We start from the raw sequence: 22,511 nt of genomic DNA on the forward strand, positions 1-22,511 counted from the left end.
TCTTGGGAACAGGAACAATGGTGGCCCTCTTGAAGCATGTGGGAACAGCAGACTGGTATAGGGATTGATTGAATATGTCCGTAAACACACCGGCCAGCTGGTCTGCGCATGCTCTGAGGGCGCGGCTGGGGATGCCGTCTGGGCCTGCAGCCTTGCGAGGGTTAACACGTTTAAATGTCTTACTCACCTCGGCTGCAGTGAAGGAGAGACCGCATGTTTTCGTTGCAGGTCATGTCAGTGGCACTGTATTGTCCTCAAAGCGGGCAAAAAAGTTATATAGTCTGCCTGGGAGCAAGACATCCAGGTCCGTGACTGGGCTGGATTTCTTCCTGTAGTCCGTGATTGACTGTAGACCCTGCCACATGCCTCTTGTGTCTGAGCCGTTGAATTGAGATTCTACTTTGTCTCTGTACTGGCGCTTAGCTTGTTTGATAGCCTTGCGGAGGGAATAGCTGCACTGTTTGTATTCGGTCATGTTACCAGACACCTTGCCCTGATTAAAAGCAGTGGTTCGCGCTTTCAGTTTCACACGAATGCTGCCATTAATCCACGGTTTCTGGTTAGGGAATGTTTTAATCGTTGCTATGGGAACGACATCTTCAACGCACGTTCTAATGAACTCGCACACCGAATCAGCATATTCGTCAATGTTGTTATCTGACGCAATACGAAACATCTCCCAGTCCACGTGATGGAAGTAGTCTTGGAGTGTGGAGTCAGCTTGGTCGGACCAGCGTTGGACAGACCTCAGCGTGGGAGCCTCTTGTTTTAGTTTCTGTCTGTAGGCAGGGATCAACAAAATGGAGTCGTGGTCAGCTTTTCCGAAAGGGGGGCGGGGCAGGGCCTTATATGCGTTGCGGAAGTTAGAGTAACAATGATCCAAGGTCTTTCCACCCCTGGTTGCGCAATCGATATGCTGATAAAATTTAGGGAGTCTTGTTTTCAGATTAGCCTTGTTAAAATCCCCAGCTACAATGAATGCAGCCTCCGGATAAATCGTTTCCAGTTTGCAGAGAGTTAAATAAAGTTTGTTCAGAGCCATCGATGTGTCTGCTTGGGGGGGGATATATACGGCTGTGATTATAATCGAAGAGAATTCTCTTGGTAGATAATGCGGTCTACATTTGATTGTGAGGAATTCTAAATCAGGTGAACAGAAGGATTTGAGTTCCTGTATGTTTCTTTCATCACATCATGTCACATTGGCCATGAGGCATACGCCCCCGCCCCTCTTCTTACCAGAAAGATGTTTGTTTCTGTCAGCGCGATGCGTGGAGAAACCCGTTGGCTGCACCGCTTCGGATAGAGTCTCTCCAGTGAGCCATGTTTCAGTGAAGCAAATGACGTTACAGTCTCTGATGTCCCTCTGGAATGCTACCCTTGCTCGGATTTCATCAACCTTGTTGTCAAGAGACTGGACATTGGCAAGAAGAATGCTAGGGAGTGGTGCACGGTGTGCCCGTCTCCGGAGTCTGACCAGAAGACCGCCTCGTTTCCCTCTCTTTCGGAGTCGTTTTTTTGGGTCGCTGCATAGGATCCACTCCGTTGTCCTGTTTGTAAGGCAGAACACAGGATCCGCGTCGCGAAAAACATATTCTTGGTCGTACTGATGGTGAGTTGACGCTGATCTTATATTCAGTAGTTCTTCTCGACTGTATGTAATGAAACCTAAGATGACCTGGGGTACTAATGTAAGAAATAACACGTAAAAAAACAAAAAACTGCATAGTTTCCTAGGAACGCGAAGCGAGGCGGCCATCTCTGTCGGCGCCGGAAGTTAGGGCTTCCTTCTTTTCAAATTGTCATACAGGTTGGTAATGTGGTGAATGAAATGTTGTAAAACACAAAGTATTTGGTGGCAGCATCATGTTATGGGTATGCTTGCCACTGGCAGGGACTGGGGAATTTGTCAGGATCAAAGGAAATATGAAAGGAGCAAAGCCAAGGTAAAAAGTTTAAGGAAAAGGTGCCTTAGGTCTCTATTCAATACGTATTGCAGAAGTTCAGCTTTACAGCGTGATTTAAATTTTAAAGCAATGTTCCCATGTTAGCGGAGACTGCATTCAGTATGTTGCCCTATGATTTGTGAAAAGTTGATAAAATCTTATAAAAAATGATTCACAGCTGTAATTGTTGCCCAAACTGCTTTCACCAAGTGTTAACTCTGGGGTGTGAATAAACATGCAATCAAGACATCTTAGTTTTCAATTTGGTATTTATTTGGAAGAATTTCAATTACATTTCGTTTCACATTTAGATGTAATTTTAAGGTAGTAAAATGTGAAAACTTTGCGAAGACTTTGACTATAGGCACTGTATAAAAGGAGGAAACGTGTTTACTGGAGACATGTGCTGACACATTTTTCTATATTGTTACCACAGTTTCAGGTTCATTTTTTCTGTAAATGAAAGTGAAACAAACCTAGGTTTAGAGAAACACACCACAAAACTTTCCATCAGTTGGGTGTGCATGCAGGGACAACTGGAACATTAGCTAGTGGCTGCAGTGAAAAACAGCGCTGTCTGTGCCTGTCTGTGCAAGGTTAGAATACACCATGCAGACACACTCTCCAGCTTCCAAACAGTAAATAATTAAACATTGTTATTCAACCAAACATGGTCCAGGAGAGTTTTTGGAATGAATTATGAGAAAGATGAAGTAAGCTCCCTTCACTCATGCAGAAAGGGGCTTGGCTTTAGAGAACAAGAAAACAACATTTGTGAAATATTTTGAAATTGATCATTGAAAATTGAAATGGGACCTTTACATTGTGTGCCATTTGTTATCAGAAGAATAAAGGAGACCAAAATCAGGTTGCAGCGTTTTAAACCTTTAATATGTTACAGTGCTGACTACCTAAATAACAGGAAAGTACTCAGTGATCATGTGCAAAGATTCATAAACTACGGTGGATTCAGCAAATGAAAAAGATTGAGGTCACAATGGACTGTAATCACATAATATCATTTATTTTCTTCCACATTGATTTGTCTAGAGCTCTTTGTCATATAATATGTATCATGTGTAAAATAATATTTCAATACAATGAATACAAATATAATGCAGATCCAATAGAGGTCTATCTACACATTACGCCCCATTATCAATTTGTAAAAGTATACTTATCAAGTAATATCAGTGTATATACCCTAAGGGGAATTCTTTTCTGGTCAGAGGCCTGAATATAATCTCTTTTAAAAGTGTCATCACGATTCAGAAAAGACAAAGGTATGTCACAGCAGTTCACATCGGTTTGAGTCGAATAAACCCATGTCTCTAATGTATGGCTTTGAAATCACTAATCAGAAAGACAACCGTGTTGTTCTGTTTACTTGTAAGGGAGTGTTGTAATTGAGCAACTCGGTGTATTGACAATAGCAGACATGGTGGTAGAGTGATGTGTCATCGGGGGAACTGCCCGAAGCCGTTTCAGCAGTTGCAAGCATACATAACTCATGACGACCTCGTCACCTTGGCTACCAGCTCGTCACCTTGGCTACCAGCTCGCCCACCTTGGCTACCAGCTCGTCACCTTGGCTACCAGCTCGTCACCTTGGCTACCAGCTCGTCCACCTTGGTTACCAGCTCGTTCACCTTAGCTACCAGCTCATCCACCTTGGCTACCAGCTCGTCCACCTTGGCTGCCAGCTCGTCTACCTTGGCTACCAACTAGTCACCTTGGCTACCAGCTCGTCCACCTTGGTTACCAGCTCGTCCACCTTAGTGACCAGCTCGTCCACCTTGGCTACCAGCTTGTCCACCTTGGCGACCAGCTCGTCCACCTTGGCTACCAGCTCATCAGCTGGGCTACCAGCTCGTCACCTTGGCTACCAGCTCGCCCACCTTGGCTACCAGCTCGTCACCTTGGCTACCAGCTCGTCACCTTGGCTACCAGCTCGTCCACCTTGGTTACCAGCTCGTCCACCTTAGCTACCAGCTCATCCACCTTGGCTACCAGCTCGTCACCTTGGCTACCAGCTCATCACCTCCAGCTCATCACCTTGGTTACCAGCTTGTCACCTTAGCTACCAGCTTGTCACCTTGGCTACCAGCTCATCACCTTGGCTACCAGTTCATCACCTTGGCTACCAGCTCGTCACCTTGGCAACCAGTTCATCACCTTGGCTACCAGCTCGTCCACGTTGGCTACCAGCTCATCACCTTGGCTACCAGCTCATCACCTCCAGCTCATCACCTTGGCTACCAGCTCGTCCACCTTGGCTGCCAGCTCGTCTACCTTGGCTACCAACTAGTCACCTTGGCTACCAGCTCGCGCTGCCGGCTCTCATGGCTAAAGCCCTCCACCAGTGACATGCAGGCCTTTGTTAAGCAGCAGAGCATGTGGAAACTGAGTCAGGGTGAGCAGGGTGCACCAGGGCCATGTGACTACAGGCGCTGCCTCGCTCTAGGGCCTTCATGGAGAGCAGCTGGCTGAATCTCCACAGGTCGGGCTACCTGACCTCTGACCTCTGGACCTCTCTCTGGCCCCCCCCTGACCTACACTGGAGCGCACCAGGGCCATTATCTAACGGGAATCTCTCTGTGTGTCTTGGACCCCCTTGGGGAGGCTGTAAGTCTTCCCTTCAGTGAGTTCACATGGGCCAGCATTGTTCCCAGACTCATATCACTCACAGTCACAACACTGGCCATGTTGAGCTGTTCAGCCACAGTGGAGGGTTCAGCTCCAGAGGTGTATAGAGAGATTGTGTTCTCTACCTCAACACTGAGGTTGCTAGGGAGTGATTGGGTTCTTTGACCTCCAGAGAACGGCTGTGGGATGGGGTTTTCTCCACCTTCATCTACATCGTCCCCAACCATGTTGGTCTTCCTCTTGGGGAAGCATTGAGTGAAGGGCCCGTGGCACCTCCTCCAGGCTCATCCACCACCTCCTGGGGTGCAGTCTGGGTAGTGGCATGGCTCGGAGCTGCTTGGCATCCAGTGATGCTGGCAGCAAGATGGAGGCGCCTCTGAAAAGCCTCCTGCCAGAGGACTGAGAGCTAACTGATCTAACAGACCATACTGAGCCCTGAGACAAGCTCTTGGAAAGTGTCTTGGAAAAAGCTAATCTCCCCTCTGTGGCTTGGTGGGGTCATCGGGTGACTGGAGTCTCTGGGCGCTCCTCCCGTTCAGAGTGGCTTTTGTTTTTTCCAGCAGCGCTTCGAGGCACCCAGATCCAGGGTGTGATGCTGTTCCAGCTACTCCTCAACATCCGACTCCTGAGGCTGCTTGTGATACGTTCACATGGGTGTACGCTTGAGAGGAATGCCTGGGTGCAGTGTGGGAAGGACTCAGGGCTGTGGCACCCCTGCTGCTTTGGCACACTGGGAACACTGGACTCTGGACATGCTGCTGCTACTGGTAAATGATGGTAGTGAGTTGGTGGTGGTGGCGGCGGCGTTTACCTCAGAGAGAGCTGAGGAGGAGTCTTTCCCACCAGCCATCTCCAGCTGTGTACAAGCTACACTAGGGGGAGCAGAAATACAAAGAGAATCGTTAAGCATCTCCCTGACAACATGGTGCGTTGCTTTGATCTCTCATCACCCTTTCCTGTTTTCATCAGAGGACTTTTTTAGAAAGATTTTTTCTCTAATTATGCTTTCACAGCGTGGCTTGATTTCTAGAGAATGGTGTAAAATAGAACGACGCTGCATTTCAGCACTTTGACCAACTCTCCCTGCAGCAAGTGTTGTATAATGGACTGAGAAGGCCTCACGCACAGGAATATTATTACAACAATCCTCTACACATCACAGGAGGTTGGTGGCACCTTAATTGGGGAGGACGGGCTCATGTTAATGACTGGAACGGAATCAGTGGAATGGTATCAAATATATCAAACACATTGGTTTCCATGTGTTTTGATGCCATTCCATTCGCTCCTTTCCGGCCATTATTATGAGCCATCCTCCCCTCAGCAGCCTCCTGTGCTACACATTCATGCACTGTATTATTGTATAAATACACTTATTTAGTTGTACCTGTGGTTTCTTTGATCTTGGGCATCCGGTGGCAGTCATCTCCTCGTACGGTACCGAACCCAGGCTCGGCACTGGTGGCTGCGTGGATCTTCCTCAGCAGGGTGGGGTCCATGGTCTGATGTCTAGCCTTGCCTTGCTGTGTGGCCTGGCCTTGGGTGCCATACGCCTTCTCCTCCCAATTCATATGGCCCATTCCCTTGAGGGAACACTCCGAAAGTAGATGCATGTTTTCTCCAGCGCAGAGGGGGGAGTCCCTGGGCGTCACACATCTGCTGCTTCCTGTACTGCAGGAAGCGTCTATGGAGGAACACTGTGAGCTCTGGAGGGAGTGGACACCCTCGCTGCTCTGTAACGATGGCATGTGCTTACTAAGGTGGTACTCATATAGCCGCGTGACATCCTGCTCAGCTGAGGGGATCCTCGACTGCTGCTGCTGCCGGTCGCTGCTGGGTAAATTGGCTTCCTGGGTACTGTGGGGGTCTTTGGCATGGGAGTGTGAATCAGCATCTAACCACTGGCTCCTTTCATCCCAGTCCTGCTTGTCTCCCTTAATTGTTACCCTGCCAGAGAGGGAGGCTTGTGAGTCATTCACGCAGTCTGGGGAAAGATTGTTGACCACTTTGTTTTCAGGCGGCCGGTGATATCTTGGCGGCTTCTCTCGATACGGATATGGCGTTCGTCCCAACTCGAATTGGTTCATGTACGGAGATTCCCTTACAATAGCATTATATTTGGGTGGCTCCCCTCTATTTGAGTGGACTTTGCTGTTTTGCTTTTCTCTTGAGTCACTGGTATCTCCCTGAATCCTGCCCTCAGGGTCACTGTGCTTTCCTGGCTGCTTGCTCATCAAAGAGCCCATGTGCAGTTTGCTAAAGTAGTCGGTGGGGTACTTGGTCTCCTTGGTCTCTGGCTCCATCTCTCCCCTTTCTGAGTATAGGATCTGGGTGGATGACACACCCGAGGACTTGGCCCCTTCCTCTTTCTTCTTCTCCTCCTCCTCCTCCCCCTGGGTCTCCTGAGGGTCGTGCTGTATGGCCAGGGCCTTCCCGTCCTCATACTGTGTTACAGGCAACTCTATTTTCTCCTCAGTCAGAGTGTGGTAGCCCTCAGTGGTGGCCACATACAGTCTCAGGTGGGTTTCAGACAGTTTCTGGGCAGCGACCAGCTCTGAGCTCTCTGTCATCTCAGAGGAGTTAGTCTCGTTGCCAGAGTCTGACGAGGACTCGGGGCTAAATGCCCTTGATATTTCTATACCTGTGTGCCAGAGAGACAGACATTTTATTAACAACTTCACCTGAGGCACCTGAGAGATATTATAAAATGGTACACATTTCATTGGTACAAAAAGAATGAAAGCTATGAGTTGAAATGCATTTGTGCACCGTTTCATAAATTATAAAAACAAACAAAATGATACACAAAAAAAGCTCTGGAGACAAAATGAGTGTCACACAGCAAATGTTTTACGTTCAAAATGAATGACACATTGCACACACAAAATGGAAACACAGAACAAAATGGGTTTTTTTTATTGAAAAATCTACAACAACAAATGAAAAATGTTCATGTCTGGTTAATTTTCGTGGTGTTAATGAATAAACGTTACAGTTTTGTAAGAAGAAGAACCTGTGCTATTTTCTGACTGTGGTTTTGGGCTCTGCTCCTCAGAAGCTGCCAGGGCTTCCAGGGCCTGTAATGTGGACACAACAGCTTCGTCCAGGGCCCCCTCAAGGCCCTCCTCCACCTGTGTGGTGACTGAGTCTATGATGGACACTGGGATATTATCACGGGTCCCCTGGCTCTTCTTGACAGGCACCCGGCCCCCCACGTGCTGCTCGTCCTCATCAGAGCGGTCCCTGAAGCCTGGGGGCGGGGCTGCGATGGCCAGGTTGAGGGAGTGAAGCAACACATCTTCGTTGTCTTTCTCGTCCTTACCCTCCCATGGCGGGGGCAGGGAGGTCAGGTCGATGATGTCATCGCTGGACCCAGAGAGCGTGAGGAAGCTAGCCTTGTCCAGATCCCCCATCAGTCCCATGTCCTCCTCGCAGCTGATGTCCTCCTCGTCCTCGTCCGCGTCTGTGGTATCCGCATAGCAGATGTCGTGCAGCAGCGGCTCCTCACTGCACTCGGTGTTGCCGAAGATTTTGTCAGCGTACGGATATCCCTCCCCGGCCATCCCCATGAGATCCCTGCTGTTGTAATCCTCATCTAGTCGCTCATACATGGGGTCGTGTAGAACCTCTGGGCCTTCCTCCATCAGCCTCTGGTAGCCCAGGTTCTGGGGGTCCACACTGTCTAACAGAGGATCCCCGAAGGTGAAGGAGACCTTGGCACTGCGGGGGGAGTCCTGGGGTTTGGGCCTGGGGACACAGAGGTAGGGTTGGGGATGTGTTGGACCACTGGTTCCCCCTCTGGCATCCACCCTCTCTGCCATTTGCATGCAGTACTGGGGCGGCTGCTGGATCTCAGTGATATAGCCAGGGTCCATGTAGTCTGTGTCTCTATTGGTGGAGGGCTCTCTGGTGCAGCGCTGGTTGTTGTGGTGCTGGTGCTCCTCACATCCCCTAAAGGAAGCGCTGTATGTCCACTCTATGGCCTGGTAGACCTGCTTTACTCTGGAGTCATGGCCTGAGGATAGGAACCAAACCAGGGGTTGATAATTAGGTTTCTGCAATAGCAGTTATATTGTATGGACTTAGAACTGTATAGAGTCTAGAGACTCACCGGTGTTGTCTACATTCCCTGGTTTGACCACGTTGAAGATGGAACGCCGAGAGTTCACCAGTAGTCTGTAGTATCCAGCAGTTAGACAGGCCAGATTCATTGCATCAGTGGACTCCATTAGCAGAGTGATGGGCTGGAAGATAAGAGGACAACAATGAACACACACTAACTGGAAATAGACTAAGATAGAGTAATGTCAAGAGCTGAATTAAGATAATACTTAGTGTTATTCTAATGGTTCTCATTGAGCATTCATTTCCTTGCTTGATATTATTACAGAATATGATATTTTTGCTTATTAAGGCAAAGTACCAGAGGCTGTTTTTTTTAGTTGTTGCATCAAATGAGCATTTCTGAGATTTTAGGGTATTTTGGTATTAGTACTTTAAAAAGTAAACATAACATTTCTAAAACTTGATGTAGATGTATATTTTATTTTGTTTATCATACTGCCGTCATAAAAATGTAATGAATTTTAACCACATTAAAATGGACATAAATCCATCATTTCAAAGCTCACTACAAGTAATGACACTTCATTCAAAAAATGTAAACAACGTAATCACCAAAAGTAATTATTGACAGGGCCATAAACAATAACTAGTAATGCTGCATACTCAAAGATAGGTTCAAATCTCACCTTTCCTGAGATGTAGTCACTTTTTAAGACAAAAGCGCAAGTACACAGTACAAATGTGATAACAAATTGGACATATTTCCTATTCAACAAAACTGTATGTATAAGGCGAAATTACTTATATGCTTTCTAAATATAGCATAATCAAATGATAAAATGACTAACTATAAGATTTCACCTTCCTTATAACTGTAAATTACATATTTGTATGTTTAGTGTTAGAGAAAACATGCATATTTTCTAAAGGTCTCTCTTGATCAAAACATCGGCCCCCATCCCTGTGAATGTCACACACAGCTCTAGCTTGGCTTTCTGAACTCGTTGGGAACTCGCCTTTCATTTCATGTCCGTCTATGAATAACAAAGTGTTTTTTGTTTAAAATCTATGAATTATTTAGATTAATGGCTATGAACCGATCTCTGAATGTGCTACGATGTAAACATTGCAGGTATTTGCTTTGTCTGTGGCGCCAGCTTCAAGTGCTTTCAGATTTCACATCCTATAGTATGTCACACAGGCTCAGAAAAATACTACTGTGTCCGTGGGAATAGGGCAATTTTGATCTGCGGTATCCACAGATCGATTTCTAAGCGTGCATGTCAGACGGAATCGGTACCAGAACCGGGCAGGTCCCCTAAAAAGGGGTATTAAGTCCAGTTCATATAGAATGTCACAAACTGGACTATATGTAGTAACTTACCTTGAACAGATGGTGATTGGGCCTAAATAGGCATTTGGCAATTGGTAGTCTAAATTCCTTATACTCCTCTTTAACTGTAATTGTTTGAAAGTCAGACTCTTCCCACATGCCAACTGATTTTTCTCAGCTTCAGAAGCATCTTTATTCACACCATGTTGTGCGGCTATCCTTAGATACATTTCGTTACGTTACAGCCTTATTCTAAAATTAATCAATTCATTTCTTCATTAATCTACACACAATACCCCATAATGACATCACAATACCCCACAATGATATCACAATACCCCACAATGACATCACAATACCTCACAATGACATCACAGTACCCCACAATGACATCACAATACCCCACAATGACATCACAGTACCCCACAATGACATCACAATACCCCACAATGACATCACAATACCCCACAATGACATCACAATACCCCACGATGAAGAAGCAAAAACAGGTTTGTAGAAATGTTGGTTAATAAAAAAACAACAACTGACATTTACATAAGTATTAAGACCCTTTACTTAGTACTTTGGCAGGGATTACAGCCTCAACTCTTCTTGGGTATGATGCTACAAGCTTGGCACACCAGTATTTGGGGAGTTTTTCCCATTCTTCTTTGTAGATCCTCTCAGCTTGGATGGGGAGCGCTGGTGCATAGCTATTTTCAGGTCTCTCCAGAGATGTTTGATCGGGTTCAAGTCCGGGCTCTGTCTGGGCCACTCAAGGACATTCAGAGACCTGTCCCGAAGTCAGTCCTGCATTTTCTTGGCTGTGTGCTTAGGGTCGTTGTCCCATTGGAAGGTGAACCTTCACCCCAATCTGAGATCCTGAGCGCTATGGAGCAGGTTTTCAACAAGGATCTCTCTGTACTATGCTCTGTCCATCTTTCCCTTGATCCTGACTAGACTCCCTGCCACTGAAAAACATCCCCACAGCATGATGCTGCCACCACCATGCTTCACCGTAGGGATGGTGCCAGGTTTCCTCCAGATGTGACACTGGTATTCAGGCCAAAGAGTTCAATCTTGGTTTCATCACACCAGAGAATCTTGTTTCTCATGGTCTGAGAGTCCTGTAGGTGCCTTTTGGCAAACTCCAAGCAGCTGTCATGTGCCTTTTAATGAGGAGTGGCTTTCGTCTGACCACTCTACCATAAAAGCCTGATTGATGGAGTGCTGCATATGGTTGTCCTTCTGGAAGGTTATCCCATCTCCACAGAGGAACTCTGGAGCTCTGTCAGAGTGACCATCATGTTCTTGGTCACCTCCCTGACCAAGGCCCTTCTACCCCGATTGATCAGTTTGGCCAGACAACCAGCTCTAGGAATAGTCTTTGGGACCTTCAATGCTGCAGAAATATTTTGGTACCCTTCCCCAAATCTGTGCCTCGGCACAATCCTGTCTCGAAGCTCTACAAACAATTCCTTCAACCTCATGGCTTGAATGCACTGTCAACTGCGGGACCTTGTATAGACAGGTGTGTGCCTTTCCAAATAATTTCCAATCAATTGAATTTACCACAGGTGGACTCCAATCAAGTTGTAGAAACAAAGGATGATCAATGGAAACAGGATGCACCTGAGCTCAATTTCAAGTCTCATAGCAAAGGGTGTTAGGCGGAGCAGCACAGGGGAACCCAAGCGCAGACTCAAGACAGGAAAACCGGGATGAATGAACCCAGATATTTATTGTAACAGGGAGAGATGAAGTGTGGATCCAGGGAAGTTCGGGTGAGTTGTAGGAAACCAGATGTGGAGGCTGAGATTTGAGTGAGCTGGGTTGGGACAGGGTAAACAAGTCCAGAAGGGAATCCAAGGGAGTTATGGTGTGCTGAATCCAGAACAGGGTAGCAGGAGGGTAGCAGGAGATGTGAACAGGAGACAGGAACCAGAGTCAGCAGCGAGATGAATGAAGATTACGATCTGACAGAGTGGAAGTGGCAGGACTGAGCATTTGTAGAGGTCTAGATTATGGAACGGGTTGCAGCTGGTGGGGAACTGCTCTGACTCCAGCACACCTGTCTTCAACCACACAATCACAGAGAGAGAGAGAGAGAGAGAGCGAGAGAGAGCGAGAGAGAGAGAGAGAGAGAGAGAGAGAGAGAGAGAGAGAGAGAGAGAGAGAGAGAGAGCGGGAGAACTAGGAGAATGGCTGCAGGTCAAGGAGACACTGGATGTCCACTGGGGGGTGTGGCAGGAGCAGATGTGAGAAAGGGTCTGAATACTTACAGTATGTAAATAAGGTATTTCAGTTTTTATTTATTTTATACATTTGCAAAAGTTTCTAAAAACCTGTTTTTGCTTTGTCATTATGGGGTATTGTGTGTAGATTGATGAGGGGGGGAAAGTATTTGATCCATTTTAGAATAAGGCTGTAACGTATCAAAATGTGGAAAAAGTCTAGAGGTCTGAAAACTTTCCGAAGGCACTGTAAATTCTCCAGACTTGTATCAAGGAAATTGTTGATATGTTGTAACATTTTTATTATATCACATTTTTATTTGGAAATATGCACCAAAAATGCAGTTTACCTACATGTTTTTGTATTTTTATAGATACATTTTTTACATTTTATTTAACTAGGCAAGTCAGTTAAGAACAAATTCGTATTTACAATGACGGCCTACAATGACGGCCTATAGATAGAAAGATTAAAAAACTATATATCCACAATCCTTTCCTGGAGTGTCTTAACAAAATGTTACATATTTTTATAGAATATTTCAGAAAAAGTTTTATATTGGTGACAATATTCAACTGATAAAAAGTTAATTGTGATAGGATTAATGGGAAAAAAAAATACCACACTCAGAATGAGTTAATTTAAAAGATTTCACCTTCACATCCAGAACATGTAGCTCTACCCTGACGTTCTTCTCGTCCTCTGTGTACATCTCGATGCGGTTGACGTGGCTGAAGTCAGCCAGCAGCGCCACCAGGTTAGTCTTGGTGTTGATCACATGACTGATGCCATACCTGGGACCCACTAGTAGAGTCACCTCTGTGTGCTTCTCGCCTTGCTGTGGGCATAAAGCAGAAAGGAAACCATTGAAAGACAATACACACGGGGGCGGACTGGGACCACATATCGGCCCTAGCATTTCTAACACACCGGACCATTTTTTTCACCTTGAGGCCCCCATACAGGCCCAATTTTTTCCTTGAAGCCCCCACACCAGCCCATTTTCTTTCTTGAGGTCCCCATTTTGTTCCTTGTCCCCCACACCAGCCCATTTTATTTATTGAAGCACCCACACTGGCCCATTTTTTTCACTTATGGCCCCCATATTAGACAGATAATGATCATTTTGGGCAAAAAATTCAAGTTAGACAGGCCCACTGCTAATAATGGACCAGCCCATCTGGCATTTGCCTGTCTCAGGATACACAGACTCCATTAATAACTTATAACTTATTATGATATGATATTCTGATATTTGATATTTGATGTGTCGTTACTCAAAAGTTCAGAAAATAAGAGGTAGTTATTTACCAGCAGTATAGATTTAAACACCCGCCCTCCATACAGTCTCAGGTCACTGAGATACTTCAGATAGTGGACCTTGGCCTGCAATGCTGACAGCTGAAAGAGAACATGAGCAATGTAGGCTACTGTCGTTGTATGAATGTGCACAGAGGATTTATTTTACAAAGAAGGTGGCGCTGTGAATGGTCACAGTGACGCATTACATTATCTAACAGTGGGAAATGTATGAGAGCATGAGAAATCAGGTTGAGTATTCCACTAGGTGGTGCTCTTTTCCAATGTGCTGCATTAAGAGTGAGCTGGAGAAGAGGAGACAGAAGAGAGGGAGAAGAGACAGAGAGAGAGAGAGAGAGAGAGAGAGAGAGAGAGAGAGAGAGAGAGAGAGAGAGAGAGAGAGAGAGAGAGGAAACAGGAGAGAGATAAAAAGGTACCCTACCTTTTTTCCAGGAGGTACCAGATTCTGGTTGGTTTTGAGAATGTGTGTTAGGGCTTTCTTGATGTTCTTCTCTTTCATACTGGATAGTACTGCAGGAGGGAGGAACAGTGCCAAACCCCACTCCTTCCTGTAGAGCAAGAAACCATGGTAACGCAGTTTTAACGTACAACAGCAGAATGCATTCGTCCAGCAAAAATCAATCACTTTATAAAGAGGGGATGCATTGATTAGCCAACAGCTAGTCGATTATAATCAATATCCATATTAAATACCTGTGGTATTTATGACGCACCAATCAATGGGGAAATCGTTACTGTATCTGACATGGATGTAATTCCTTCATGAAGACACCCAAGCCAGATAATGATTTTTTATTTCCAGATTAATCTCAAGTCACTGAGTAAGTGTTGAGAGTCTAATGTTGTGAGGGTGTCAAAAGCTCTCATAACAATGTGTTGCTGGATTGAACATGCAAGGAAATGCAGTGCCATGTTTGAACTTAGTCATTGGATCTGTTCTGTGTTGACCTGGTTTTGAGAAGCAGTGTGAAAACCAAGCTACTCACTCAATGTACTTGAGGGAGACTTTCTGCGATTGTTTGGTGTTAATGGTGAGGATGTACATCTGCAAGGCAGCCAGACGCAGGGCTGTGTCGTATTTCAGCTCTGACCCAAATCTCTCCAGCACCACGTCATTACAGCTCTTGAAGGGGAGAAGAGGCGGAGAGGAGAAGAGGAGAAGAGAGGAGAGGAGAGAAAAGCAAAGGGAAGAGAAGAGGAGAGGAGAGGAGAAGAGAAGAGAGGAGAAGAGAAGAGAAGGTACGAGAGGAGAGGAGAGGAGAGGAGAGGAGAGGAGAGGAGAGGAGAGGAGAAGAGAAGAGAAGAGAAGAGAGGAGAGGAGAGGAGAGGAGAGGAGAGGAGAGGAGAGGAGAGGTGTTACACTGCACCTTGAACCAGACAGTACGAGTACACAGTAACTATGGTATGAAGTTACATTTGGCTCCCCTAGTAACTCTGGTTTTGGTGAGCTCCACAGCAACAGCAGATCATTTACATTTTTTCTGAGCTAAAGTTTCTACAAGGAATCTTACCAAATACATATCAATGAATATCATAGAAAAATATACATTTTGATAACACAACAAACGTGATACTTTTCAATCAGGCAGTGTTGTCGTCCATGTGCTGTGACTCACCTGAACATAGAGGTATTCAAACGCCACTGCATCTCTCCTGAGGAGGTCAATGGGGTCCTTCGGGACAAAGCTGATGCGGAAGAAGCATTTCATCTTGTGCGCCCCTGGTCTCTGTGTTGCCTAAGGCACCAGACCAGGACAAGGAAGTGTGTTGCGATGTCATGAATAATGAATAATGGATTAAAGATACTGCGATTTAAATGCTGACATTTATTTTAAAAACTCATCACAAACCTATAAAATGGGCTTAAAATCTATATCCTCATTTGTATGCTTACAAGAAACAAAACAAAATGTATAACTCACATTTGTTATAACAAATGTATTTAAAAGACCAGAATGATAATCATTGTTTTATTACAGTTTTTCATTTTTATATTGAATATATAATACTGACCTGTCTTTTTTGTGACAGAATCACATATTTGCAATGGGCAAAACAAGGAAAAACTGTTTCTCAGCCACATTATACTTATTTTAATCTACAGTCTGTTGGGGTGTCTGCATAATGTTCACTGTTACCCTACAATCATTCAATCACATGCCCACCAACATCCATTTCACACTGACTATGAGGAAAAAAAAGGCAGGTCATATTTAATTACAATGTATTAGGGCCTAATATCGTCAATCTGTCGTCTCCCCGAGCAGGAAGCCACCCCACTGTCATTACCCCCCCCCCATGACGTCTCACCTGAGTTAACATCTCCTGCTCGTGGAGGAGCATGAGTCTGCTGGCCGAGCCCTCGTGTCTGTGCTCCAGCATCAGTGAGAAGTGTTCTATACTCTTAATGAAGAGCTTCTCTTGCAGGGTCAAGATGACATCCTTTCACACAGACAGAAGACACATTCATTATTCATGTGTTACTGTATGTGTCAGGCACATGCAGGGACCACCAAGTGACAGAGTGAGGTGTGACGAGAGGGGAAAGCTGTGTAAAAGCACACATTTGCATTATATATATATTATATATATATTATATATACCCTAGCTAAATATGTATGTATTTTTTAAAAGCAAAAAAAAACATTGCATATCCTAGAAGGTAATGGAAAATAAATGGGGTTTGAGTCTCAGTAAAAACCTAATTCAAAATGGAGGATTTTTTTCACATCCCATAATCATAATTGTACGGAGCATAACTTGACATTGTGTCAACCGGCGTTACATAATATCACACAGATTAAAACCGTACACTTTTTAAAGAGAAGAGAAGAGAAGAGAGGAGAGGAGAGGAGAGGAGAGAAGAGAAGAGAAGAGAAGAGAAGAGAAGAGAAGCGAAGCGAAGAGAAGCGAAGAGAAGAGAAGAGAAGAGAAGAGAAGAGAGGAGAGGAGAGGAGAGGAGAGGAGAGGAGAGGAGAGATGTTATAATATCACACAGATTTAAATCGTACACTTTGGAGATGTTTTGTTTATGAGGAACAAAAGCCCTGGCCTACTTCTCCATGCTTCACAGTTAAATAAAGTTCCAGCTGACGTGCCTTCGTGGGAGAGCTTTGTGTAATGCACATTTGGACACCTGCTGAATCCTAATGAGGTAAAGATAATATGATGTGCTGCTGTGTTCAAAGGAATTAAACTCTTCTAGAAGTGGCCTATGAATGATGTAAGGTAAAATAGAAAAAAACATATTTTTGTAATGAAACACTGTCCCCATTACAATGTCTTAGTGAATGCCACAGCGTACTATACCTTAATGGATGTGTTCCTGTCAAACTTAAAAGATTTGGTCTGTCCGTTCTCCAGGTACACCTTCAGAACATTTGTCATGAAGAGTAGAGAGTTGTCCTTCACAGATTCCTGGAAATAAGAAGACAATGGGGATGATTACTATAGCTTCCATATTGATCAGTGGGCTACACTGTGAAATGGGGATGATTACTATGTCTTCCATATTGATCAGTGGGCTACACTGTGAAATGGGGATGATTACTATAGCTTCCATATTGATCAGTGGGCTACACTGTGAAATGGGGATGATTACTATGTCTTCCATATTGATCAGTGGGCTACACTGTGAAATGGGGATGATTACTATGTCTTCCATATTGATCAGTGGGCTACACTGTGAAATGGGGATGATTACCATAGCTTCCATATTGATCAGTGGGATACACTGTGAAATGGGGATGATTACTATAGCTTCCATATTGATCAGTGGGATACACTGTGAAATGGGGATGATTACTATGTCTTCCATATTGATCAGTGGGCTACACTGTGAAATGGGGATGATTACTATAGCTTCCATATTGATCAGTGGGCTACACTGTGAAATGGGGTTGATTACTATGTCTTCCATATTGATCAGTGGGATACACTATGAAATGGGGTTGATTACTATAGCTTCCATATTGATCAGTGGGATACACTGTGAAATGGGGATGATTACTATGTCTTCCATATTGATCAGTGGGATACACTGTGAAATGGGGATGATTACTATGGCAATGTGAAGAAGATCATGACTGCGTAAAATACAGTTTAACAGTGTAACGTATTTTGCAATATTAGAAGATTCAAAGTCATTATCACTGGTGCATGCTTTTAGCTTTTGGAGAACACTGGTATACAATCACATGAGACAGAGAGGGATGGATGGTTTCAGTACAGTAGGTCTTACCGGGACTTGACCGTTAATGATGACCTCCTCTGCGAAGCGGACTTTCACTGGATTAGACTTTAACTTGGCCTTTTTGGCTGCACTGATGAACGCAGATTTGGGTGACTAGGGGTGGGGGTCGGTGGGAGAAACAGAATTGTAAAAAACAATTGGCAACAGGTCTTCCCCTTCGGAGAAGTCACAGCAAATCAGCCGTTTCTCTCTCTCTCTTTTTCTCTTTTTCTCTCTCGCTCTCTCACTCTCTCTCTCTCTCTTTCTGCCTCTCCCTCTCTCGGCCTTTCTCTCTGTCTCTCTCTCTCGCTCTCTCTCTCTCTCTTTCTGCCTCTCCCTCTCTCTCTCTCTCTCTCTCTCTCTCTCACTCTCTCTCTCTCTCTTTCTGCCTCTCCCTCTCTCCCTCTCTCTCTCTCTCTCTCTCTCTCGCTCTCTCTCTCTTTCAGCCTCTCCCTCTCAGCCTCTCTCTTTGCCTCTCTCTCTCTCTCTCTCTCTCTCTCTCTCTCTCTCATGTGAACGGAAGGTGCTTTTATGTTGAGGTAGTTTTCAGTATATTAACACTTATCATGCTACAGAGACTTCACACACAGAAATATAATCAGAAGAAATTAATGCACAAATTATATAATTTTCAGAGCTGTTTTTGAAATGATTCAATTTAATACGTTTTACAAGTTCTGTGCAGCCTTTCTGAATGTAATTGTTACTTTTGTAATATGAAAAATGTGAAATGTGCTTCCCAAAGCCAGGTTACAACACAGCATGATTCCTGCTAGAGTTGGAACACACAACACTCTCTCTTTCCCTTTCTCTCACCCTTATCTCTCTCTCTCTCACTCCCCTCTCTCTTTCTCTCTCCCTTATCCCTCTCTTTCTCTCTCTCCCTCTCTCTCTCCCTTCCCTCTGTCTCTCTCTCTACCTTCACTCTGTCTCTCTCCCCCTTCTCCCTCTCTCTCAAGTGAATGGAAGGTGCTTTTAACGTGCCTTGCAAAAGTATTCACCCCCTTGGCGTTTTTCCAATATTGTTCCATTACAACCTGTAATTTAAATTGATTTTTATTTGGATTTCATGTAATGGACATACACAAAATAGTCCAAATTGGTGAAGTGAAATGAAAAGATGAACTTGTTTCAAAAACAGAATATAAAAGAATATAAAACAGAAAAGTGGTGTGTGTATACAGTATGTTTTCACCCGTTTTGCTACGAAGCCCCTAAATAAGATCTGGTGCAAACAATTACCTTCAGAAGTCACATAATTAGTTAAATAAAGTCCACCTGTGTGCAATCTAAGTGTCACATGATCTGTCACCTGATCTCAGTATATATCCACCTGTTCTGAAAGGCCCCAGATTCTGCAACACCACCAAGCAAGCGGTTCAATGAAGACCAAGGAGCTCTCCAAACAGGTCAGGGGCAAAGTTGTGGAGAAGTACAGATCAAGGTTGGGTTATAAAAAAATATCTGAAACTTTGAACGTCACAGGGAGCCCCATTAAATCCATTATTAAAAGATTGAAAGAATATGGCACCACAACAAACCTGCCAAGTGAGGGCTGTCCACCAAAACTCACAGACCAGGCAAGGAGGGCATTAATCAGATAGGCAGCAAAGACACCAAAGATAACCCTGAAGGATCTGAATAGCTCCACGGCAGAGTTTGGAGTATCTGTCCATAGGACCACTTTAGTGGCCAGAAAAAAATAAGCAAAAATGTTTGTTGTTTGCCTAAAGGCATGTGGGAGACTCCCCAAACATATGGAAGAAGGTACTCTGGTCAACTAAAATTGAGCTTTTTGGCCATCAAGGAAAACACCATGTCTGGCGCAAACCTCCCATCACTCTGATAACAGCATCCCCACAGTGAAGCATGGTGGTGGCAGCATCATGCTGTGGGGATGTTTTTCATCAGCAGGGACTGGGAAACTGGTCAGAATTGAAGAAATGATGGATGGCGCTAAATACAGGGAAATTCTTGGGGGAAACTGTTTCAGTCTTCCAGAGATTTGAGACTGGGACGGAGGTTCACCTTCCAGCAGGACAATGACCCTAAGCATACTGCTAAAGCAACACTTGAGTGGTATCAGGGGAAACATTTAAAGGTATTGGAATGGCCTAGTCAAAGCTCAGACCTCAATCCAAATGAGAATCGGTGGTATGACTTAAATATTGCTGTACACCAGCGGAACCCATCCAGCTTGAAGGAGCTGGAGCAGTTTTGCCCTGAAGAATGGGCAGAAATCCCAGTGGCTAGATGTACCAGGTTTATAGAGACATAACCCAAGAGACTTGCAGCTGTAATTGCTGCAAAAGGTGGCTCTACAAAGTATTGACTTTGAGGGGGTGAATAGTTATGCACGCTCAAGTTCAGTTTTTTTTGTCTTATTTCTTGTTTGTTTCAAAATAAAAAATATTTTGCATCTTCAAAGTGGTAGGCATGTTGTGTAAATCAAATGATACAAACCCCCCAAAAATCAATTTTAATTCCAGGTTGTAAGTCAACACAATATGAAAAATGCGAAGGGGGTGAATACTTTCACAAGCCCCTGTATGAAGAGCTCCTTCTCAAGTTGAAGTAGTTTCCAGTATGATAACACTTATCAGGCTATAGAGACAGTCTTTGTACAGGGAAACATAATTAGAAGAATGTACAGTAATGCTCAGATGATATAATTTTCAGAGCTGTTTGTGAAATATTCAATTTAATAAATTTGACAAGTTCTGTGCAGCCTTTCTGGATGTAATTGCTACTTTTGTAGTATATAAACCACTATTGTTTTCTCTACGGTTACTTCTGAAATGTTCTCCCGAAAGCCAGGTTACAACACCGTATGATTTCTGCTAGTTTGAACACACAGCACAATAGACAAAATTATATTAAAATCATTGTCTATTTCGGTGATGACAGCACAAATCCATCTCATTGAACTATTCTATAAATCATATCACTGACGTTCGCATTAGCGGTTACTGTGGCATTGTATCCGTCAGTCACCACATGGTCCTCCCTAGTACTAACAACTGTTGACATGGCAGGTTCAGGTTAACTTGGGGTCTCATGCTTGGTTTTGAAACTACCATGAGGGGACTTGGACCATGTTCAGTATTCAGTGTTTGGACTGCAGTCCCTGTGAATTAACCAGGGGAACACTCAGCAGTATCCTGTCTGTTACAACGCAAGCGCAGACATATGGCCACGTTTCATGTCTGGGATTGTCTCGGATTCACAGAGTCAACAAACCAATCAGCATCGCAGACAAACAGTCTATTGAAATCTTTTCCCCCGGAGGTTGGGCTGAATCTTTTCAATGGAACTTTTGAAGATGGGAGGAAGACTTACTGTGTACGGCAGAACCACTGTCAAAACAATGGATTCTTTGCAGCTCCTGGGAAGACAACACAAACAAACCAAAAAACATCATTATAGATTGAAAAGGTAAATATGTCAAATTCAGCGGAAGTTTGATTAATCCACTCTGAGTCATGCATTGTTTTGCCTACAGTGGGCAGATTATGACTGGTAGAAATAAGCCCACAAAGATGGGTTAATAGCAAGATGAGCAATCTGGGTCACACTTTATTTGGAGAGTCTGGATAGTCCATCAGTAGATGCTCTTCAGATGGTCATACTATCAACAAACTACACTATACATACAAAAGTATCCGGACACCCCTTCAAATTAGTGGATTTGGCTATTTCAGCCACACCCGTTGCTGACAGGTGTATAAAATCCCTTTCCTGTTTCAGAAATGGTTTGGGATGAATTGGAACATCGACTGCGAGCCAGGCTTAATCGCCCAACATCAGTGCTCGACCTCACTAATGCTCTTGTAGCTGAATGGAAGCAAGTGCCCGCAGCAATGTTCCAACATCTAGTGGAAAGCCTTCCCAGAAGAGTGGAGGCTGTTATAGCAGCAAAGGGGGGGGGGGGGACCAACTCCATACTAATGCCCATGATTTTGGAATGAGATGTAATACTAGCAGGTGTCCACATACTTTTGATCATGTAGTGTATCGGGTTGATAACTGCTTGCTAAGGTTACAGTTAGGGTCAGGGTTAAGTTTAGGGTCAGGGTTAGGGTTAAGTTTAGGGTTAGGGTTAAGTTTAGGGTCAGGGTTAGGGTTAAGTTTAGGGTTAGGGTTAAGTTTAGGGTTAGGGTAAGGGTTAAGTTTAGGGTTAGGGTAAGGGTTAAGTTTAGGGTTAGGGTAAGGGTTAAGTTTAGGGTAAGGGTTAAGTTTAGGGTAAGGGTTAAGTTTAGGGTTAGGGGTAAGGGTTAAGTTTAGGGTTAGGGGTAAGGGTTAAGTTTAGGGTTAGGGGTAAGGGTTAAGTTTAGGGTTAGGGTGAGGGTTAAGTTTAGGGTTAGGGTAAGGGTTAAGTTTAGGGTTAGGGTAAGGGTTAAGTTTAGGGTTAGGGGTAAGGGTTAAGTTTAGGGTTAGGGTAAGGGTTAAGTTTAGGGTTAGGGGTAAGGGTTAAGTTTAGGGTTAGGGTAAGGGTTAAGTTTAGGGTTAGGGTAAGGGTTAAGTTTAGGGTAAGGGTTAAGTTTAGGGTTAGGGTAAGTGTTTCGGGTTACTAGATAGTTTGTTGATATGTAACTGATAGTTTGTAGATAGTCTGTAGATAGTCTGTAAATAAAGTGTTACAGCAATCTGTTCTAGCGATGCCTCATGCCTGGCCGTTAATCCTGTATTGGTACAGTAGTTTACTGCTGAGAGAGAGCACAACACACTGCAAGGC

General features: G+C 44.4%; 1 pseudogene; it reads right to left on the bottom strand.

Annotated features, from left to right (window-relative positions):
* Positions 1–2,786: 2,786 nt before the first annotated feature.
* Positions 2,787–22,511, bottom strand: part of LOC139405509 (FERM and PDZ domain-containing protein 4-like) — a 66,986-nt pseudogene continuing 47,261 nt past the window's right edge.

This window comes from Oncorhynchus clarkii, chromosome 3 (genome assembly GCF_045791955.1).
Source record: "Oncorhynchus clarkii lewisi isolate Uvic-CL-2024 chromosome 3, UVic_Ocla_1.0, whole genome shotgun sequence".
NCBI lineage: Eukaryota > Metazoa > Chordata > Actinopteri > Salmoniformes > Salmonidae > Oncorhynchus > Oncorhynchus clarkii.